Source organism: Meleagris gallopavo, chromosome 1 (assembly GCF_905368555.1).
Source record: "Meleagris gallopavo chromosome 1, MGAL_WU_HG_1.1, whole genome shotgun sequence".
In the NCBI taxonomy this organism is placed as follows: Eukaryota; Metazoa; Chordata; class Aves; order Galliformes; family Phasianidae; genus Meleagris; species Meleagris gallopavo.
In genome coordinates, this window is record NC_139404.1 from 92,934,218 (window position 1) to 92,955,901 (window position 21,684).

The window sequence follows — 21,684 nt, forward strand, 5'->3', positions numbered from 1 at the left end:
ATTTTAAAAAAAAAAATCTGAGATTACTTTTATTTCCAACTATCATCTTTATTTTTACATTCTGCACTGGAAGACTGTGATTGCAGTCCTTTAGTGTGATGAAATCCATGGTGAGACGGAAGAATAGTGGATTGTCATATAAAAATGCTGAAATATGAACAATTTTGAACAGGTAGAATATAATTTCTTAATTAATGATTTTTTTTTCTTAATTATAGGATTTTTAAAGCAACTTATTGAATCTTAAGAAAAAAAGTATTCTACTATTAGTTTCCAATATGAAAGTTCAAAATCTTAACAGTTAACTACTGAATTCTGTAGACTTTTCTCTAAGTGATATTAGCTTACATAACTTACAAAAGTTGTAATTTACTTCTGCTTCAAAATCAGCCACCAGTGAGAGGAAGATGGGTGAAAGATTTGATGATAAAATAAAAATGTTAGAATAGTTTGACCTGTTTTTTGTTCAACAGCAACAACAAAAACAACAAAGCTGGAGCTCTGCTTCCTAGAATGAGTCCCGCTGTTATAGAATTGGAACTAAGCTAACTCTGCTTTTACAAAGTGCTTTTACAATAGGCCTGAATGGGTTACATGGGATATTTTAGGCAAAATTCACGCCTTTTTCCCCAGTGTATAGCTGAGGTGGAGACACCAGTGTCTGAAGGTAATTGCTCAGCTACAGCAGCCAAATGCCACAGACATACAAAAATGTTGATTTATGTCACACAAAAGCAGCATAGAAAGCAAGCACCTGGCTTAAGTGTTCTTTTTCCCCTTTCTTTCTGAGTTCAGTCAAAAGAAATGATACAGAGCCATCCTGAAGAGTGAAACCAAATGTTTGCAGGAAGACTGTCAATTTTAAAGCAGACTCAGGTGTGGATGTAATAGTCATATCAGAAAAGACTCACTCCCTTCACAGCTGAGACAGCTGTTACTATTTCAGATATTCCTAGAGGCTGCATAAACACAAACAGCAAAATCTTTAACTTTAATGCTTGTGCTTGGGAGGTTCTAGACTGGCACGTTCCTTTTTTAGGGCTATAAGTGCTTCCTTAATGAGAAAAGTGAAAGATTAAAAATAGAAGCGGATAGATGGCGGAAGCGGAGGCCAAGATGAAGCAGTTCAATGGCGGCGGTGGGGCTGGGCTGGACGTGGAGCGCGGCCGCTTCCCGTACTGCGTGGTGTGGACGCCCATCCCCGTGCTGACGTGGCTCTTCCTCATCATTGGCCATATGGGTATCTGCACGTCGACGGGGGTCATTCGGGACTTCGCGGGGCCGTATTTTGTCTCAGAAGACAACATGGCATTTGGGAAGCCAGTGAAGTACTGGAAGCTGGATCCTGTCAAAGTGTACTCCAGCAGCCCCAGTGCATGGGACACAGCTGTGCATGACGCCTCGGAGGAGTACAAACACCGAATGCACAACCTTTGCTGTGATAACTGCCATTCTCACATGGCTCTGGCCTTAAACTTGAGGAGGCACAAATTATTTGGGGCCTGGCTAATGCTTATCGGGCCTTATTCAATACTATCCTGGAGAGGGAGAGAGTTTGTGAAATTGAAAAGGAGAGTCTCAGGGAAACAGTGCAAAATGAGCGAGAGAGTCTCCTGGTCGAGAGAAACAGCCTCCAATCTGAGAGAGATGCCCTCCGAATTGAGAGAGACTCCCTGCAATCCAAACTCAACAGTCTTCAGTTTCAACAAGACATCCTCCAATCTGAGCTAGAGACTCTCATAATCGAACAAGACAGGCTCCAAGCTGAACTGGAGGATGAGAGCATTGGAACTGACCAATCTGATCATTTACAGAAAGCACCACAATTGATGTCAGTTGCCCCTGTAAGAGGACGGAAAATGAAATGAATCTCGACTCAGTTAGAAGAGAAGAAAGAGGAGGAAAGAGGTCCAGAGGAGTGGCTCCAAGATCCACAAGAAGCATCCCTGAGTCCAGGGGAGGAGCCCTCAGTAAGACCACGGTCACGAACGCCTATTAGGGCAACAAGAAGTCCTGAAAGAGTAAGAGGTGAGCAAGATATCGTTACCATTGTTGATCGATCTCTGAAAATGAATGAAATTCGAAGTCTGAGAAAAGACTTCTCACATCACCCAAATGAGCCTATTGCCACTTGGTTACTTCGATGTTGGGACAATGGGGCCAACAGTGTGTGGCTGGATAGTAGAGAAGCTCACCAACTGGGTGGCATTGCTAGGGACTCAGCCATTGACAGAGGTATTAGTACATGCCAGAACCAGGCCTTTACCCTCTGGAAGCGGATGTTGTTAGCTGTAAAAGAAAGATACCCCTTCAAAGACGATCTGATGCCTGAGAAAAAGAAATGGGCTGATATGGAAGAAGGCATCTGTTATTTAAGAGAATATGTTGTGGTGGAAATTGTCATGGTTTCATGATTTTTGGTTATCAGTATTCCACATCATAACATCATGTAAAGCACTGGGGGTTTGACTGCTGATGCTCAAGTTCCGGGTGCCTGTCTGGAGGAGAAGAAGAACTACATTTCCCCAGGGGACTTTGCGGTCAGCGAGGAGATATAACTCCTGGCAAGGTCACCTGATGTTCTCTTCTTTGCCTGTGCTTCTTCGCTTGCGCTTCTCCGTCTGCGCTTCTCTGCCTGCGCTTCTCTGCCTGCGCTTCTTCATCGGCTCAACTAGACTGCACTTCTCATCTCAGCGTTGTGGTGAGGCCGATCCACCTTCCAGTCATACACTCTTTCTCTCCCCTTATATTCTGCTGATACCATATTTAGTAAATCAGTTTGTTTCACTTCAGATTGTTTCTGCTGTTTTCAATTATTTTGGGGTTCCCTATTTTCCTTTTCCGGGGGCGCGGATCCCTCTGCCCTTCTAGTCATGGAACTGGACCGAACCAGCCCGTAAACCGTTGACAGGGGTACATTGGTCTCTTGTTCTGCATACATTATCACTGTTCATAACATTGAAAATTTAAACTTCAAAAAATGTCCTTTCTCAAACTTCTTAAATAGTTTCCATCATGACATAAGTTGGGACTAGCTGCATTCAGCACCTCTTTTGATCAGACATGATGGGTCAGGAAACTTGTATAATAGAGACTTTGTATTAAAAACATGGTATGCTCTGCTATCATGTTGAGAAGAAATATGTAAAACCCGAGATCTCTGATAATTTCAAAAAAATTTTATGGAGAGGTAAATATATTATACCTTTCTGACTGAATAGCTTATTTTGTAATGTAGTCACACACATATGCATGATATGTGGATATCAGATAATCATCCTAAAATGAAGAGTGCAATCAAAAATCTAGACCCATTGAAGGATATGGAAGGACATAGACATAGAAACTGGATTCCATTAATTTAGGAGCAAACAGAACAATTTGTCCTTATGCTTGCTTTAGTTATTCCTCTTTTTTTCTTCTCTAACTTCATGTGACTTGAATGGATGTTCAAAGGACATTACAACTGATGATGGAGCATAGGAAGAACTCTTTTTCCCACTTAATAAAAGCACTAAGAAGCAACTGTGATCTCCAAAGGTCTGTTGTATTGGCTGATCCTGGCAGAACGACCACATAAGTCTGTAAAAAATTTGATTACAGATGCAAAAGTGATTCTCACAGCCAGAAATTTTAAAGTTTGAAGGAGATTCCTTGCCAGTCAGAAGCTTCAAAAAGTTGGAAATTGAGTGGAGAGGAAGGTTGAATGCAGTGAAGTACTATAAATATCCATACTGAAAGAGCATACATCAGTGATTCTTATCCCTTTTCATCCAGAAACTCTATACAGACGTATCAAATGAAGTCTGAATGTGTCTATTTATTCTAGTTATCTTTATGATACATTCTAGGGAGGGTCATGAAATATTATATTCTGGTAGTTGTTCAGAATAGGTCCAAGGGCTAAAATTTTATCTTGATTCTGGAGGGCTGAAGAGCTACACATGTTGACAACTGTCCTGAGTGTTAGTATCCTCTAGAAAGAGGGGATGATTTTTCATTCCCTTCATCCATTTTAAATGGATTCCCCTAAGATTTGCCTGTTTTCTTTCTCTCATCTCCCCTTTTATTACAGTTCATGTTTTCTAACTATTTTCACAGTTTTCTACTGAAACATTCCTGAAGTGTATTGAAACAGGATTTAGTCTCCAGAGCATTACCGTTGGATGCTGAAATGCTGAGAACCACTTAAGAATTGCCTAGACCATGGGAAAAAACTACTACTAAATAGTGCATGGAAAATAAATAGGATTTGTGCTTATTGAGTATCTATGACCTCAGCAGGGTATTATTTTTGTTGCATTAGCCATATCATAAAGCTTTTATATTCTTACTTGGATGGGAAAATATCACACACAGCAAGAGAAGGTATGACAAATCACCATCAGAATGCGTGGGAAGTCTTGTAGGTTAAACGCGTAGATTTGAATTGTGAATTATTGAGAGGCATAAAACTTGTAGTGCTTATCACCAACACAAACCACAAACAAAACATCCCAAAGTGGTGTTCAAAAGGGATAATTTTATTTCTAGTCAAGTATGAGAACCAAAATGACTTTTTGGAAAGTATAAGTGGAATTCCTGTTGCCTGTGCTTCCGTGTAGGACATTCATTTTATCCTTAGAAAAAGATCTAAGATAGATGGAACAAATCATTGTTTGGAGGTATGTATTTTCCTTCACTGATCACCAGAGAAATCTATCCTAATGCTTTGAGAGTGTCTTTTTAACAGTGAATTAACTGAAATGAATCTCCCACTCAATAACCCTTTAGGATTATTTAGGCAAAAGCTGAAAAAAAATTTCTTGACAAATATCTCATGGAAATACAAAGAACTAACACAGTATTCAGAATGGTTAATGTCACTCTCTGGAATCTCCTGTGAGTAGATAAATGCATTTAAAGTGCAGATAATCACAACACTGTGTGCTAAGAGTGTTTGCTGTTTCCATATAAACCAGATGAAGCCTGCGCTCTGGATTTTTAAATCCACAGTGCATATAAGAATTTGTTGCTACTTCCTAGTAGCATATACACTAGAAAGACTTATTGAATTCACCAACTGTATTGAAAAATAGCGTCTATGTATCAGTCTTACTGTAGCTTACATGGCTGGAAAAATATTCCTTAAGAGTTATTTGAACAGCAGTTTTCTGCATCCCCTTTTCTATTTTTCAATGGAAAATTGTATTTCAATTATGTAGGAATTTTTAAATTTAATAATATTGGCAAAATTGATACCATCAAGCAGGGACAATAGAAATCAAAATTAAAGGATTATCAGTTAGATAATAGAAGTCTTGATTTTAAAAAGACTTTCCACCTGTTTGTATGGCTGGAGATTATTTACATCATATCTGTTTAATCATATTATAAAACTGACATAAGAAAATAAACACATTCTGTTATCTGTTTAGTCCTTAATAACACTGGTAGACTATGAATTATAATGATTCAAATATGAAACAGTTCTTTTTATATGAAATTCCTTTGATTTAGTAACAAAATCTTATATTTCCTGCATAATAGATTTTTCTTTAATTCAAAGAAATACTGCTATTTGGGGATATACTCTAGGGCCTTCGTAAGTCTTGAACAATCTTTTAAAGAGCTATTTGACATAGTCCAGAACAGATACTGTAAGCTTGGAGTAGAAAGTAGCTTTGGTTTAAATCTAAGAAATGAGAAGCTAGAGGAAAAAAGTACTTTAGATTTGTTTTTCTAGAAAGATGGAAAAAAAAATAAATTCTTCCCACTTGAAGCAGAAGTAAAGTTTACATTACAAGCAAATCAATGCCCATGTCACTCTCTTTTAAGACTGGGACATGGCCATTGAGAGGCTGGCTTCCTCAGCCTGTCCAAGGAATGAGCTGATTTCTAAAGAAACGTAACAATGACTTGGTGTTGGGCTGTTTTGCTCATCAAACCTGACAAGGAAAGTGTCCAAAGTGCAGATAAAGTTCTCTGCTGTTACTTGTTATACCTAAAACATTCATTTATCAAAACAGTAATTTAAAGTTGACTCAAATTTCAGTTTTTCATTTTTTGTAAAATATCGTTTTCTATGTGTTAACTGAAAGCTTGAAATCTGTAGTATTATTTGGTATTTAGCTTATGTGTAAATGTTCTTTTTTTTATATATCGAGAAAGCAAAAGTACATGTTTTAACATTATTGTCAATCACTTTCTTACCATTCTCTGAGAACCGAGTACTCATTAATTGCCTTAGTGCTGCAGACCATAAATAAATGTTCCCAACCTTCAGATCCTGTTAACTTTTTCCATTCATATATTGAATATAAAACTTTTTCCTACTATTTCTTCAAGTAGAAACAGTGGAGTGCATAGTCTGAATGATATATATACTACTTTTAATTAGAACAACATATCTTGGATAACACCGAAGGTATAGAGATCAGATATGACTTCCTTTCTCTACTTATCTTCCAGCATTATTAAGACTTTGTCAGGGAAGAATAAAGTAGAAAGTAGGGTTTAGCTTTATTATAGATGTGAATCACATTACTAGGAGATAATGCTATCTTATTTTTCTGGAATGACAATGAAAATGATCATCTTAAGAAGCTCCCTTTGATGGAGTATTTAAAAATGATAAGTGCAGGATGTGTTAGGAATAAAATAGAAACACAGTTGGTTTTTTGGTTACTCTGCCCCATTCTTCAAATGATGAGAATAAATAGATAAATGGAAAAGCCACCTGCATTTTAGAGAAGATTGTATAAAATGTTAAAATATTTAATTTCCTGGTTTGATTCTGAATTAAAAAAACTTCAAATCATAAATCTAGTATTCCAAAACAGCAAAAGTTTAAGTTAAATATTAACAAATATTTAATTCATGTCATTTCTCTGAATAGTGGTATTACTAAGACAAGTTGAGATGTGTTTAAAATTCTGATATAAATGAAAACATTTAATAAGCTCCTCCCATTGGTTTATTGAGGATATATGCTCACTCTTAGGTACATCATTCTCTTTGTTATTAATATTTACATCATAATATTTTGGAGAGAATGCATGGGTGACTCCCCTACTCTTGCTAAGGTGCATACAACTGTTACAGCCCATGGGAAAGGTCTGAGCAGCAGGGGTGTTCTTCCTGTTTGACAAAGGTGATTTGTGTAGTTCTCCACGAATGACTGGAACTAATCTGACAAGTCAGACAGATGACGAGCAGGAAAGCATATTGTCCTCCCCACTGTGCCTATATGGCGTTGATACTCGAGGAAAATAAATGGCTTAGCCCAGAGTGGAAAAAAATACATGGCACAGTTGATTACTGGCATGATTCCAATGCAGTACTTCAGCTGCAAAAAACATTAGTGCTGTTTGGTCTGTGACCTTCACCTTTAACTAGAAGCTATTTGCCTCTCTTTTGTTAAGGCTGAAAGATCAGAATCCTTGCTTCCCAAAGAAGTTAGTGTCAGCTAAACATAAAGCAGTGGCTGGAGATGCCTTCTATATGGTCTGTCAGTGAGTTCGCTGGAGATCTGACTTATCACCATCGTGAAAAACGTTGGTGATCAAAACACTGCACAACAGAAGTCCTGATTCAGAGTTTCTTGTTTGGTAGCTAAAGAGCTGACACCATGTCACTAGCTTGACTAGGCGAGGACTCATTAAAGTGATTATTGTCATGTAATGATTAGGGTCAATTATGTATGCAGGCACTGTAAGATGTCTAGCTGCAGCTTGAATACAGGAAAAAAAAAAAAAAAAGTATGCCAAGAAGACTCGCTTGATGAAAAAGAAGAACTCAGAATAGGATATACAGTAATAAAAAGAGTGTTTATGCAAAAGCCAATAAATTAAAAGTGTGTAAAGTTGAAAAAGAGTTGAAGATAGACATTAATAAGTATTTAAAGTGCTTCTGAGAAAACATTAAGTATGATAGAATCTATATCAACTGCAACAACACAACTTATTTTCCAATAGTTCCATTTGTATTTATTTGTATCTAGCTTAATGTCCTTTCCTAGTGTGAAATTTTACATGCTTTTTCTCAACTGCTACCTGCAACAAAGCAACAACTTTCCTCGAAAAAAAACAATAATTGTAAACAAATGGAGAAATATATTTGCATTTACTGTGACATTACAAGATAATAATAATATTCTCTGTCAATGTGTCTCTCTCACTCCACTGTATGTTTTCTGAGTGTATATTTTCCCCTTTAATATTTTTGACAGGTGGATTGAAATCAGAATACAAGATTTGCATAACTCAAATGAGAAGGTCATATAGAGAAGGATTCTCTTATTTGAAAAGCATACAGATTTGAGTGATGATTTTGTAAGTCTTGAAACCATTTCACTTTCTTAAAGGTGAATCCTGATTGAGCTCTTTGAACTTAAATAATAGTCCCATCAAATTAGCATATGGACTACAATTTCTGAACAACAGACCTCCTTTTCACTTGTTCTATAAGGAAAACCTTTGAACATAAAATAGCATTTGTGTAGAGACAGTGATTTAAAGGGGGAGCAGAAGCTGAAGCTTAGATTCCAAAGAAATAGGAGCAATGTTTTTATAATATCTTACAGACTGTTTAAGTGTGTGTTGCTATGAGGAGAAAAGTCGAAAACATTTCCTACATTTTGCTTAGTTCTCCCAATGTTTATAAATAGTGAAGGAGGCAAAACTGGGGACAAGTTGAGGAGTCTTCACAGATAAAGAAGCCAACTACATCAGCAACATCTACATTGCATGCTGAGGTCTTATTCAAATCAATGACAGAAGTCTAATAGCCTCCAATAGAAACAATTTCATACATAGTTTTTTCATTATCTGAACTAAACATTAAACTAACATTGAATTAATCCTCCTCTCACAGAACTGAGTTGGAATTAATATGAGTGGCCACAGCAACAAGCTACTGCCGAGAAAAAAGATTACTTTGATGAGAAATTATTAATGTACTCCTTGCATTTTATTGGTAATGCTTACATAACAAATTACTGTCTTCAGAAATAAGGATAGTCACCAAAGTTATTAGGATGTTGCTTGTTTTATTACTGTAAGTGGTTTGGTTGATTCCAAAATATCCAAAGTTAATGGGGCTACTAGTGTAAGTAGCAAGAGCACAGTTTAGTCCTCTAGGCATGCATATTTGTGTATTGTTGTTTTGTGGAACACTAGTTCAAGCCATGATTATTCTATTAAGCCCTTATATGCATTCAAATTTTTCACATGCTGTTTCTATTTACAAAGTGTTATTCAGGCCTTGCAAGACCTAATGAATTTTTAATTGCAAGCCAATGATATGGGTTTTCGTGAACACTCAGAAGTAATCCATCATTAAATACACTTTACAAAACAATTCCCCTTTGCTTACCCAAATCTTGCCTTCTTCTTCATCATTACTTGACTTCCTTGAAATAAGACACTCAGCTTTTGAATGCCCTCTTTATTATCAAACTTTTGAAGGTGAATAGTCTTATATACAGTAAGAAATTAATTACTTTTTTTTTTTTCTTTTCATTCTTCTGGGAAAACCTTAGCATATGGATCATACTATTTGGGGATCATTTATTTTAATATTATTTCCATGAAAAATGCACATTCATGTTCTGTGAATAAAAAATTGATTTGTTTCTGTGTATTGCCTGATTCACAATGATGTTCCAGTTACCATTATTAGTTTTGCCATCCCAGCAAATATATCTTTAAAATTTTTTTGCATGAAGAAACATTTTTGTTAATATCATGGTGTTACAGAAATTATGCTTTTTGATACTACTTAGATACTTTTATACTATTTCTCTACTTATGCCTTTCTTCATTAGGATCAGATTGTATTGCATTTTATACCTTAAATATTGGGTAGTCAATATAAATTCCAGAAGATGCTTCTTGCATTTTGAAACAATTGAACTAGCTGAATTTTAGGATTAAGATTATGAAGACAATTTATCAGAATAAAAAATTTACTCCTAAAATTTTTTTAACCTCTTGCCACAATATCTTGGATAGATTTTTGTTCTGAATAAGTCATTAAATCTACCATTTTCAAGGGATTCAAGGTATTTTCCAGATAGAGCAATAAACTCAACAAGGCATCTTCATATATAGCTTTAGGATTCTAGAAATAATCAAGAAATTATTATGCCATAAATCTGAGGAATTATCTATTTAAAGCAGGTGTGATCAGAAGAAATTATATGAAATAATAACAATAATAATAATAATAATAATAATAATAATGAATCCTATGCTTCAGAACACAGAATTTAGTAGACTGCTAGATCTGAAATAGAATTTTAAAATATGACATGTGTTATAAGCTTTGTCATTATAAACATGTCTTAGTAATTTGCATGAACAGGTATATTTTTTCCTAAATAAAATATGGGAACATTGCTGCTCATTATCCCCAGTATTCTTTGGCTGAATTTTGTATTTAAGATATACATACAGGTAGCAATTCATAACTGGCAATTCAGTTTACAGAGGAAAAAAAATCACTGAGTGAAATTATACAAAAGAAAAAGAAGTTAAATAATTTTGAGCATGATACATAGTGTAGTGAAAAGTGATACTGTTAACATATAAGAGGGAAGTGAGCTCTGGCAGTGGAAAACTACAGTTTGTCTATAGATGCAGTTGTTTTAAAAACAGATCTCTGGAACCCACACTCAGATTTGTGTTACACTCTTTAAGCCCTTTTCAAAGAAGCAAGTTTTATAATATGATTTAACTATGTTAATCAGCTTTTCTAAATGAAAGTGTAAGCCTGTGAGTTCTTGGTGTTGATAGAAAACAAAACATAGTAATTTTGGTTTTTTTTCAAGATTATCAGAAACTTTCATGACTAGAAAAGTGATAGAATTAGAAACAGTGGTGGGTTTTTTTTGTTGTTTTGGTTTTTTTTGCTTGTTTTTGTTGTTTTTTTGGTTTTTGTTGTTGTTTTTTTTTTTTTAAGAAAGACTCTTTAATGCTGAAGAGGTAAATTGGTATATATCAACCATTACTTAATGAAGCCTATAATTAACTTTTTTTTTTTTCTGTTCTCTCACTCTTCTTTATTTTATTTTATTTATTTATCTATTTATTTTCCCTCCAGAACAATAAAGGGTAAAGGAACTTATCAGCATTTTTGCTGCCTTTTATTTTCATAACCACATGTGACATAAACAATCCATTGATGTGAGAAATGAGGATTAAGTTCTATGAGAATACGCTGGGTTATACAAACTTTTGAGCAAATACTTTTTGTAATCTAGACCCCTCCCAGGTATGTCTGATGCCTGACTACAGCAAATAGGTGCAAACCCCTGGCAAAGCAGTGTAGATCCGTAATACAGAAATCCTGCTTTCTGATATGTTTGAGAAGACTCTTCCTCACTCAGTGATCAACTTCCCATCTTGGTTATGCCCATACCTATTCTTTATCTCCAGAATCCTTATGTAGTTTAAGAGTGAAAAATTCACCACCCTGAGTGAAAAATTTAGATATTCCTGTGTAAGTCAGTGCATAGCCATATGGATATGTGTAAGAGTCCTCCAGCATTTGCATGTATCTTACGTGGAAAATTTATAAATCAGTTTCTACTATATGGACACAGTTGTGTAAAGGAACAAACTGGTGTTAAAATTGCAATAAATATTTATTTATTTATAGGATAATACAGTATAGGGCTTTAGAGAGACTTTTTGTAATCCATAGACCCCTCCCAGGTATGTCTGATGCCTGACTACAGCAAATAGGTGCAAACCTCTGGTAAAGCAGTATGGATCCATAATACAGAAATCCTGCTTTCTGATATGTTTGAGAAGACAGTAACATAACAGAGAACCACGCTATCTTCAGGAACTTCTCAGTACCCAGTCCCAAGGATGTATGTACAGAGACTTTGCCTTTGTCTCTTTTGTCAGTGTTTCAAGGGAGACAGCTCACAGCTGTTCTCAGATAGATAGTGCCATAGACAGAAAGTAAGGGAGGAATAGGGAATTAGATGTAAAGAATACCTGTTTATGAGATACAAAGAAAACATTTGGAACTTAGTCTAACTGAACTGTCTTCATAAACTCATTCTAAAAATGAGGTTTGATATTTGTTGCATTTCTCCTTCAGAAATTTTGGAGGGTTTTATCTCCCTTTTCCTGGCAGTCGTTATATCCTTTGCCATCCAAAGACTTTGTCATGCATCATGAGACAGGTCCCTACTTTGTTAAATACCTTCATTTCTTCTGCATTCACAAGAACACATTTCTAAAACAGGCTTCTTCATGTGCTGTTCAAAACAGTCAAAAGGGAATTCTTTTCCAGTTTTGCAGTTTTGGCTGAAGCCAAGTCTTTTATTTTTCTATTGCCATGTAAGTCTGCGTATGGAATATCAAATAAGAACTCTTCAATACTTTTCTGCATTGTCATGAAGTATGAGGTTTGCTCTGATCTTTCTGTTCACAACAGTAAGCACGCCTGTAGACCTGCACAGGCAAACTGCATACTGCTAAGAAGCCTTTGTCAGTCTAACAGTTAACTTTAATTGTGAATGACTGTAGAAAGCTAGAGGGTCTGGCAAGAAAAATAGGTTTGCAATTTTTCTTTGACTTGGTTCATTCACCTATCCTTCCATCTCCTCTATTACAGCACAGAGATTTCATGAGCTGTATTTATTGAGGATAATTTCCATAAAGACTGCCTGAAGACATTGACTCTTATATGAGAAGATAATTCTTAGTTTTCATGAAACTGATAACTCACTAACAAAACCTAAATGACTTAAAATTCTTTGTGAGAGAAGGGAGTTACCTATGAAATAATAATGATTTGATACCCTTTGTTCCTCACTCGAGTTCTTTTTCTGCATGCACTAAGAAGTATTTTGGAAATCCACAGAATCAAATGCCTTCATGGCATCCAAAGCACTTTTGAAAATGCACATTACGAACATAGGCATTTCACTATGGAAATGGCCAGTGACTGCTTGATGTATCCAACTTCAGAAGATGCTTAGAAGTATTTCAAAACTACAAAATAATAACATTCTCAACATAGGAACAGGCATCAGTAAATAATAATAATAATAATAATAATAATAATAATAATAATGAAGAGCATTAATGTATTAAATCCTTAAATTACTGGAACTTGGAGAAGTTGGAGTGATTAATTTTCTTGCATTTAAAATTACTCATATAATTTGTTATTTTTAATATTTTGTGGGTTCAGCAATTAATTTTTATAACAGCAATAGTCATAAATTTCTTAAACTGGACTGTGCATTCTTTTGCTTGGCAATCTGTAGCATTTAACAAGACTGTACAATATCAGTAACTTTCTCTTTTGTTTGTCTTAAATATTTGAGCAATTAACTCTGACTTGTATTACTGTAGCTTAGTAAACATTTTTCTCAACAGTTTTGCAGCTTATAATATTTCAGTCCCATCATGCAGGTCTGGTGAGTTTCAGTATGTGATATGCAGGGAGAACTGTAGGTGCACTCTTTAAGGGGTAGAATTTTCTTCACTGTTGCTCTGAGAACACGGAGATAGTTTTATGAGATGCTGAGTCTATCTTCATTTCTTAGATTTCAGTAAAAATTTGCACTGTATTGAAGAGTGCAGGGAGACTCAAAATTATCTCTTAAGACTATGGAAGGGAAAAGAAAAAAAAATATATAGGTGTGTCCAGAGATTCTTGGACTGACATGTATCAGTCAAGTATGTTTAAAGTACAAAAGAAAAATATACCATTTTACAGGTAACATTAGTTTTTCCCCAGTTGACTAAGATGTCAAAGCCTCTTTATCCAATTATATTGTTTCTGTTTACCTCTATTTGAAAATAAACTATGCTTTCCTTTACTTAGTTTCAGTAGAGATGGAGTTGTTCTCTTCAGAGTGTCTGGTATGATGCTATATTTTGCTTCTAAGAGAAAAACACCGTTGATAACAAACTGATGTTTATAGTTGTTGCTAAGCAGTGTTGTACTGAACCAAGGTCATTTTCAGTGAAGGGAGCTGGGAGGGAACAGAATTTGGACAGTTGACCTAAACTGGCCAAAGTGATATTCCATACCATATGATATCATGCAGAAGGATTTTTGAAGGAAACGGGAGTTCACCTCACTCTGTTCTGCTGCTGGGGCTTAGCTGGGCATTGGTCAGGGAATGGCGAGTAATTGCTTGTACATCACTTGTTATATATGCCTATATATATATATGTCATAATTATTATCCTTTTCTTTTTCTCTATCTTAGTAAATAGATTTATCTTATCCCACAAGTTCTACTTTGTTTTTTCTTGATTCTCTCTCCCATCCCAATGGAAAGGGGTAGTGAGCAAACCATTGTGTGATGCTCAGACATCTGCTGGGTTAAACTACAACACTTGCTCATAGAAGTGATCATGTATTCCCTTAATTTGTTTATACTTTTCCAATAAACAAAGACAATCTGTTATGGATGTTTAATGTTATATATTTTTTATCAGTATTAAATTAGAATAAGCATCAGAAAAATTCAGCAGCAACTTAAATCATAAGAAGATTTATTTATAATAGGAAGCACGGGAATGTTACAAGGACCATCATGAATCTAGATATCTTTATGAGGTACATATACCTTGTTGTCTCCATAAACACATTTTGTCTACTGGATTGGTGCTATGTACCAGGAGTGAAGAATAGCTAAATTTCTTACATTTAATTTTGAAACTCTGGGAGGGATTTTTATTGTTCATTCATTTTACAAATGCCTGAAGAACTTTCAGTCTGGGTAATCAAGGGGCTGAAAATGAATTTTGATTATATACTCAAAGTACTGTCATGATATAGGGCTGGATGTTGTTTTCTTTATTTGTTATAGCATAAGAAAAGATCAACATCATCAGTCAACTGATGAGCAGGATAATTCAAGGAAAAAGTGACATTCCTTCAGGCCAAATTGCTTAAATATTCTTCAACAGAATTATAAGAACATGAGAGAATTTTGGAGAATGAATAAAGGTCATTTGGTCCATCAAGACATATTCTTTTTAGCAGACTGTTTCCCCAAGGATGATATTCAATTGTTTCTTGAATGACACTGGTGCTTTTTGCCTCAACAACTTTGCCTTCAGGATGCTTCATGCATTTATTATTCTGTACATGAAAAGGTGATTTCTGATATACGTGCTGAATTTATTTTATAATTTCCATTTATGTTCTTTTTTTCTATAATCTATGAAAATGAATGAAAATAATAATTTGAATTGACATTATCTGTGTCAGTTAAAACTTCATGCTCTTCAAAAAAGACAGTTCTACTCTGTCCTTAAAATTTGATGCCCACATGTATTCTGTAAGTAACCATGCCTGCATATCAAACGGTGGCAGGGGTCTCCCTTAGAAGATGTCACATCAAAATCATTCCTACACCCTTAAATGTATTTTGCTGATGTTGCTGATGCTCTGTCCCCCACTGACCAAAAAATGTCCAATATAGAACATCTGATGACATTTGATGTCTTTTATTTTTATCAGTGGCAGAAGGGAAAACAAAAGCAAGATGTACTTTAAACTTTTTGCAAGAGGCAGAAAAGTGAGAAATAGTAGCTGGGGACATATCAGTAACAGGAAAAAGTTCACTAACTGTAAAAGACAAAACTGTTTTTTCTCAAAGCTTGCTTCTTGAGACCTTTCTGGTGAAAAGACTCTAAGTGACAATGTAAATTATCTAGGTGGGCAAGCAGTGGGTGTCATCATGCTACAGTACCTCTGCTCATGTGTAAAGATAAGCAGAAACAGGACAAGCAGTCTTTTTTTCAGGAGTGTGGCTTGAAGGAGCCATGCAAAAGGCGATAATGCTTGTGCATGGCAACGAAGGCACTGCTCCCTGCTGGCTTATCTGTTGGTACACGTATGTTACACTAACAGAGAGAAAAGAAGAAAAAAACCCAGAGAAATGGAGGATAAAAGGCCCTCACTAAACTAAGGACTTTGGAGAAGAACTCCCAAAGAAACCCTTGATGCAGAATTCCCTGAGGGGAAAACTTCTTTGGAAGAGGCTCCCCTACCCCTCCTCCCGGGGCCTGCTTGCTGCGAAGCTTCCTGGCTTCTTCCCATTCCCCACGGTGACCAGACAAGTTCCTGAGAACAACGGACCTGCTACAGACTTCGCTGGACCCCCAGTGGTGACTATCTCTCTCTTGCTTTCTATAAAAACTCCTTGCTTTTTATTTCCTATCTCTTTTCTATCACCCATCTCCCCTTCCCCATATCCCTAAGAAACTAGGATTTGTAATAAACTGGTTGGGCTAACATTTGACCCATTGTGTCTTAATCTTGCCATCAGGTATACATATATTAGAAGAACCTCTTCTCCCTCCTATAAATTAGAGCAAGACACTAACTCTTTCATACTTTTTTCCATTTTGGTCCAAATTCAGCTCTGGGTGATTAAAAAAAAAACAACAAACGAACAAAGAAACAAAACCCAACAACCCATTAACTTAATTGGATTGTCTACAATGCCTAATCTTTGCCAGAATCAGACCAGTTATTACCCTTAATAGAAGATTGCCTAGCCTTTCTGACTTTTTGCAGCTTTTACCCATGATGATCCAGACAGCCCAAGGAGCTGATTAGATAAGTCTGTCACAGGCATATTCCTGTTTTGTCTGGCTTTAGAAATCCAGTGAAGACACGATTAAGGTGTGCATCCCAGCACCCATTGCCAAAGCAGTAGTGTAGTCACCATTGCAACTTTTCCTGTTTTCCTATGGAATCAAAGACTCTTCTTCACTCAGTGATCAACTTCCCATCTTGGTTATGTCCATACCTATTCTTTATCTCCAGAAGCCTTATGTAGTTTAAGAGTGAAAAATTCACCACCCTGAGTGAAAAATTTAGATATTCCTGTGTAAGTTAATGCATAGCCATATGGATATGTGTAAGAGTCCTCCAGCATTTGCATGTATCTTACATGAAAAATTTATTAATCAGTTTCTACTATATGGACACAGTTGTGTAAAGAAACAAACTGGTGTTAAAATTGCAATAAATATTTATTTATTTATAGGATAATACAGTATAGGGCTTTAGAGAGACTTTGACATTTCTGGTAATTAAACTTTAGAATAGAAGGAACATTATATTATGTTTTGTACTAAAAAGCCATCATTTTTATCAGTCTCCAATTTAATCACTAAATAAATAAATAAATAATCACCACCATGTTCCAGTCCTGAAAGAGCTTTCCTTCCCTAAAACTTTTCTATTAACTATCTTTCCAACATGTTTTTGATGTAGAATTTTAAGTTATATCTGAATAAAAATGCAAGTGTTTTTGGATGTCAGTGTTGTGAATCTCTTATCCCTCAAACAGTAAAAATTTTACCGTAATTGTATCAAAGAATTTTTACCTCAGGAAAAAAATGAAACAGGAAGATTTTCTTCCACCTTCAATACCTAAATAATTCATTTAACCTAGAATAATTCCTAGATTCAAAAAGTATACTTCCAATATACCTGGTACAAAATACTTATCTTGGTGTTTGAGTTCTGCATACTAGTTCCTACTACCAACTTCTGTGCAAATCTGGTCTTACTTCATTGCCCAGAAATAGATATGAACATGGCTTGTAGTTACTGAGTAGATACATTGTTTCAGATGATCTATGATAACCTTTTATTACTATCAACTCATCTTTATTTAGTTTGAATTGTGGAAAAAGTTACTGGCCATAACATTCAAGTTGAAAAAGAGGAAAATATTCTGTTTAGTCTCTTGTTTATTGCTGACAACATGTGATTCTTCATTACTATTCTAGTGGCCTGAATTTCTCCAAAACAGTTTACTCTATAGAGCTTTTTGTAATCACTTCTGAAAGTGCTTCTAGGGAAAGGGTCAGGTTTGTTTTTTTTTTGTGGGTGTGTGTTTTACTTTTAGTTGAAAAAATACGTGAAATAAAAAACTAAATTCCTGAATTATTTCCATTGTTCTCCTATCAAGTCACAGAACTTAGTGAAACGAATTAAAAAAAAAAAAAAAAAAAGGTGATGGGAAGAAGAGAAGAAATAATTGTTTTTAATGCAAATATTGATAAAACTGACTTTATAAGTTCCCTATTTTCTTTTAATTGAATTCATCTTAGCATAAAAGACACATAAAAGATGTTACATAAAAGATGTTTATGTAGAAGATTTTGTGTAAGCTCTAAGTTAATGTCTTTGTGTGGGAGAAGAGGTTTTAGCTTGTATCTGTTTCAAAGTTTCTGTGTATCTCACCTAAGAGGCATCAACTTTATTTGAGCAAATTTGTGTTTTACATATATCCAAAGATAACATATTACCTGAAGGCTGCTCCAAAAGCAATAACTCCTACTTTATTTTCTTAGCACACAATGTCAGAGGCAGATGTTGGTGGTATAGCAGTAGAGGCTGAACCTTCCCACCAATATTTCATTACATTTTGTTGCTGTGAAACTGATGGCAGCAGAGGGGCAGTCTGACACAATGGCATCTGACATGGAAGTGCATATGAAGCAAAGGTGTGTCTCTGAATTCCTCCATGCAGAAAAAATGGCACCCATTGACATTAATCAATGCTTGCTGAACATTTATAGAGACCAAATAGTGGATGTGAGCACAGTGAGGCAGTGGGTGGTTCATTTCAGAAGTGATGATGGTGACAAGAATTACAAGACAGCTGTGTGGATTCTTACAAGTACAGAATACAGTCTCTTGTTCACTGATGGTAAAAACAAATAGCTAATGGTGGTAACTATGCTGAAAAATAGTGTTTTATTTTTGTTTGATAGAGAATTTCATCTATGACATAGTGTTATTATACTCTTTGTACCTGTTATAGTTTTCATGGAAAAAAATAGGAGGCAATCTTTTCAGGACATCCTACTAGCCAAATTAACAGTTTGGTTTTGTGGATGTAAAATAAGGTCAGCTGTGCTAATCAGACTAGAAATTACTTCCCTACAAAGACCAGAACATTGCTGAAAGTGAAGAAATTGCTGAAGTTTAGCCAGAAACTGAATTTGGCATGTTTTTTGTAACCTCAAATAATGTGTGTTCTTTATCTGTTATTATTAATGACTAAATTTTTAGGTACTTAATTCTCTTAAATACAATATTTATTTTCTTAAATTTAAGACTTCACTTCTGAATATTTGAATTAAACCCAGTTAATTTTTTGAAAAAATGAACTACTATTTTAAGGTTCTTTATTCAAGAGTGCTGGTTGTTGTTTTACCATTTTAAACACTGTTTTTTTTGTTTTTTTTTTTTTTTCTAAAAACATTTATGCCAAGCATCACAAGGATTTGTACCAAGTTATGTAACTTAACATTGTTGTTTCATTTTATATTCCTTTACTTTCAGGTAAATTGGAACCACTAGTGCAGATTCTGGAGCTAAGATAATTTTCTCTGCTGGATGGAACAGATTATTACAAGGTAGTTTAAAATATATATAGAAAGTGTGGAAAAGTTGTTTACATCAAATGCATTTGTTAACCCTGTGATAATTGCCCACAGTATTTTGAATATATAAACATAAATATGTCATATGAATTTATGCACAAATTTCATCTAAGAATATCTCAGACTTGTTCTAGTAGCTAGCAGTACATTTTCTTTAGCAAATTGTTATCTGGGAGTAAATTGCATGTTAGCTTCATATTTCTTCCCACAGTCACTCATATATCTCTAGCTGCTCTTTCTTCTTTCTGCTTTTTCCTGTTTTTCCAAACACATTCAACAGCTGTGGAAACAAATAGGGCATACTTGGCAAAAGTAGGGACCAGATGCCCAACTCTGAAATGCTTGTGCTAGCAACAACATTTGGTCTGTTGCTAACTCCTTGGTGTCACCTCTGCTGGCTCCTTTTCCAGTTTCACTACTGGCAAGAAACAAAGGTGCACCTGGAGATGCTGTTGGGGTCATGCAGCTGTGGGGCTGTCTTGGCTCCAGTGCCCATATTTCTCTTTCCCATTTAAATATGATTTTTGCATGGAAAAACATTAATAACTTGAACATAGCTAACACATTTTTCATGGATATTTTGAATAACATTGTGTAACTTTGGGTTTTTTGGTTTGGTTTTTTTGGGTTGTTTTTTATGTGTGTGTGTGTGTGTGTGTGTGTGTTTGAGTAAGCAGATGTTGTCTGTAATTACTTGCTATCTTCAATCTAGAGATGTGGCTCTTATTTAATAGGATGCTAACATGCCTGTTAACACCTGCCTGGCATTGCTGCCATGCTGTGAGAGTGGGAGGTGTTCCAGTAGATTGTCCCTGACATAGATGGCACCAGGGCATGGGAAAGGGAGAAATGGTAGGGTACAAGAGTTCTTCTGTTCACCACTGCTTTTTCTTGAAGTCATTCTAAAGCGGTGCTAACACTTAATAATCTGTAAAGTAAATTTAGCATCCCAATAAGAATGAGAGAAAAAAAAGAGGAAAGTGAAGGGAAAAGAGTATACCAGCTGATGCACGTTGGGAGACACAGCCTCGGAAAAGGTGGAAATCTAAGCACAGATCATGCTGCTCTATATTTATAATCATTATGAATGGAAGTTCAGACTTTTGGCTTTAGGATCTAGCTCATGTAGCTAGCTCACGGTATTGCTCGTGTAACAGTAGTATGTAATTTGAATGTTAATAATCCTTCTCTGGCTAGCATTTATTTTCTGATTGTAAGTTTATTCTTGTTCCAGAAGTTTCTGAATTCCTTTGGGTTCAGGGTACATGGAGTATTACACATTCATTTGTGAGTTTGCTCTTTACAGTTAGCCCTTACTGTTTAATAGGGACTTAATTTCCATACTTTGTGACTGCCTGCACCACTGGCCATCAGTGGCAGTACAGACTTCATCAAGACTTCAAGCCCTGAACTGTCATATCCACTGCTGGCGCATGAACATAGACAGAGTCAAGTGCCTCTCGTGAGCAAGGCTGAGGTCCTGTCTCTGTGCTGACAGGAGGTGTGAGTTGAGTTGCAGTTTGCCTAAACTATTTAATGGTGGAGCCTGAAAGCATGCCTTCCCATGTGGATTGGGATAATGTCCAGAACAAACTGGTAAGAGACTGAACACACAGTTTGTGTGCTTAATGTGAGTGAAGAAATGAATTTACATACTGGACTTTAAGGACAGTGACAGGATTCAGCTGAAGAAGAGCATGTATTTCTAGTTTTGAGGAGGTTTAATACACAATGAGAAGATGGGTAATTGGCAGTGTAGAGGCTGCCATTACAGAGGAAGTGAAGCAAATACTCTTATCCTTCTCTTATTCTTCACACAGCCATCAGTCACCAGAAATTGATGTGATTGCTGGTCCATACCTGTCAGAAAGATTTGTCAACAGCCAAAAGGTTTAGCATATTTGTTTCCACTACGTCAGTTTTCAGGGTATTGTAGCATTGCTTTTGTGTTTTTGTTTTAGTAAAAATATGATTATTTTTTGCAGATGAAATTGTTCACATTGTCAAAAGTGGAAATCCTTAAAATCACAAAGAAAAATACAGTTACTTTGACATATGTTAGTATGTTAACATTCAATTGCAGAGGAGACACAGTTAAAATTGTTCTTTTCAGTAGGTATTTGTAGTCATTTCAATGACTTATTATGACTAACATTTTTTTCTTATGGCCAGATAGTATAATACAGATTTACTTAGGCAGCACAATTTTGTAGTGCATTGTTGAAGGTTTTAGCCCATTCTGCAT

At 35.6% G+C, this 21,684-nt stretch overlaps 1 pseudogene; it reads left to right on the forward strand.

The window, feature by feature from the left end:
• The first annotated feature begins 1,095 nt into the window (after nt 1-1,095).
• LOC100544944 (transmembrane protein 222 pseudogene) lies at nt 1,096-21,335 on the forward strand (annotated as a pseudogene).
• Nucleotides 21,336-21,684: the final 349 nt, after the last annotated feature.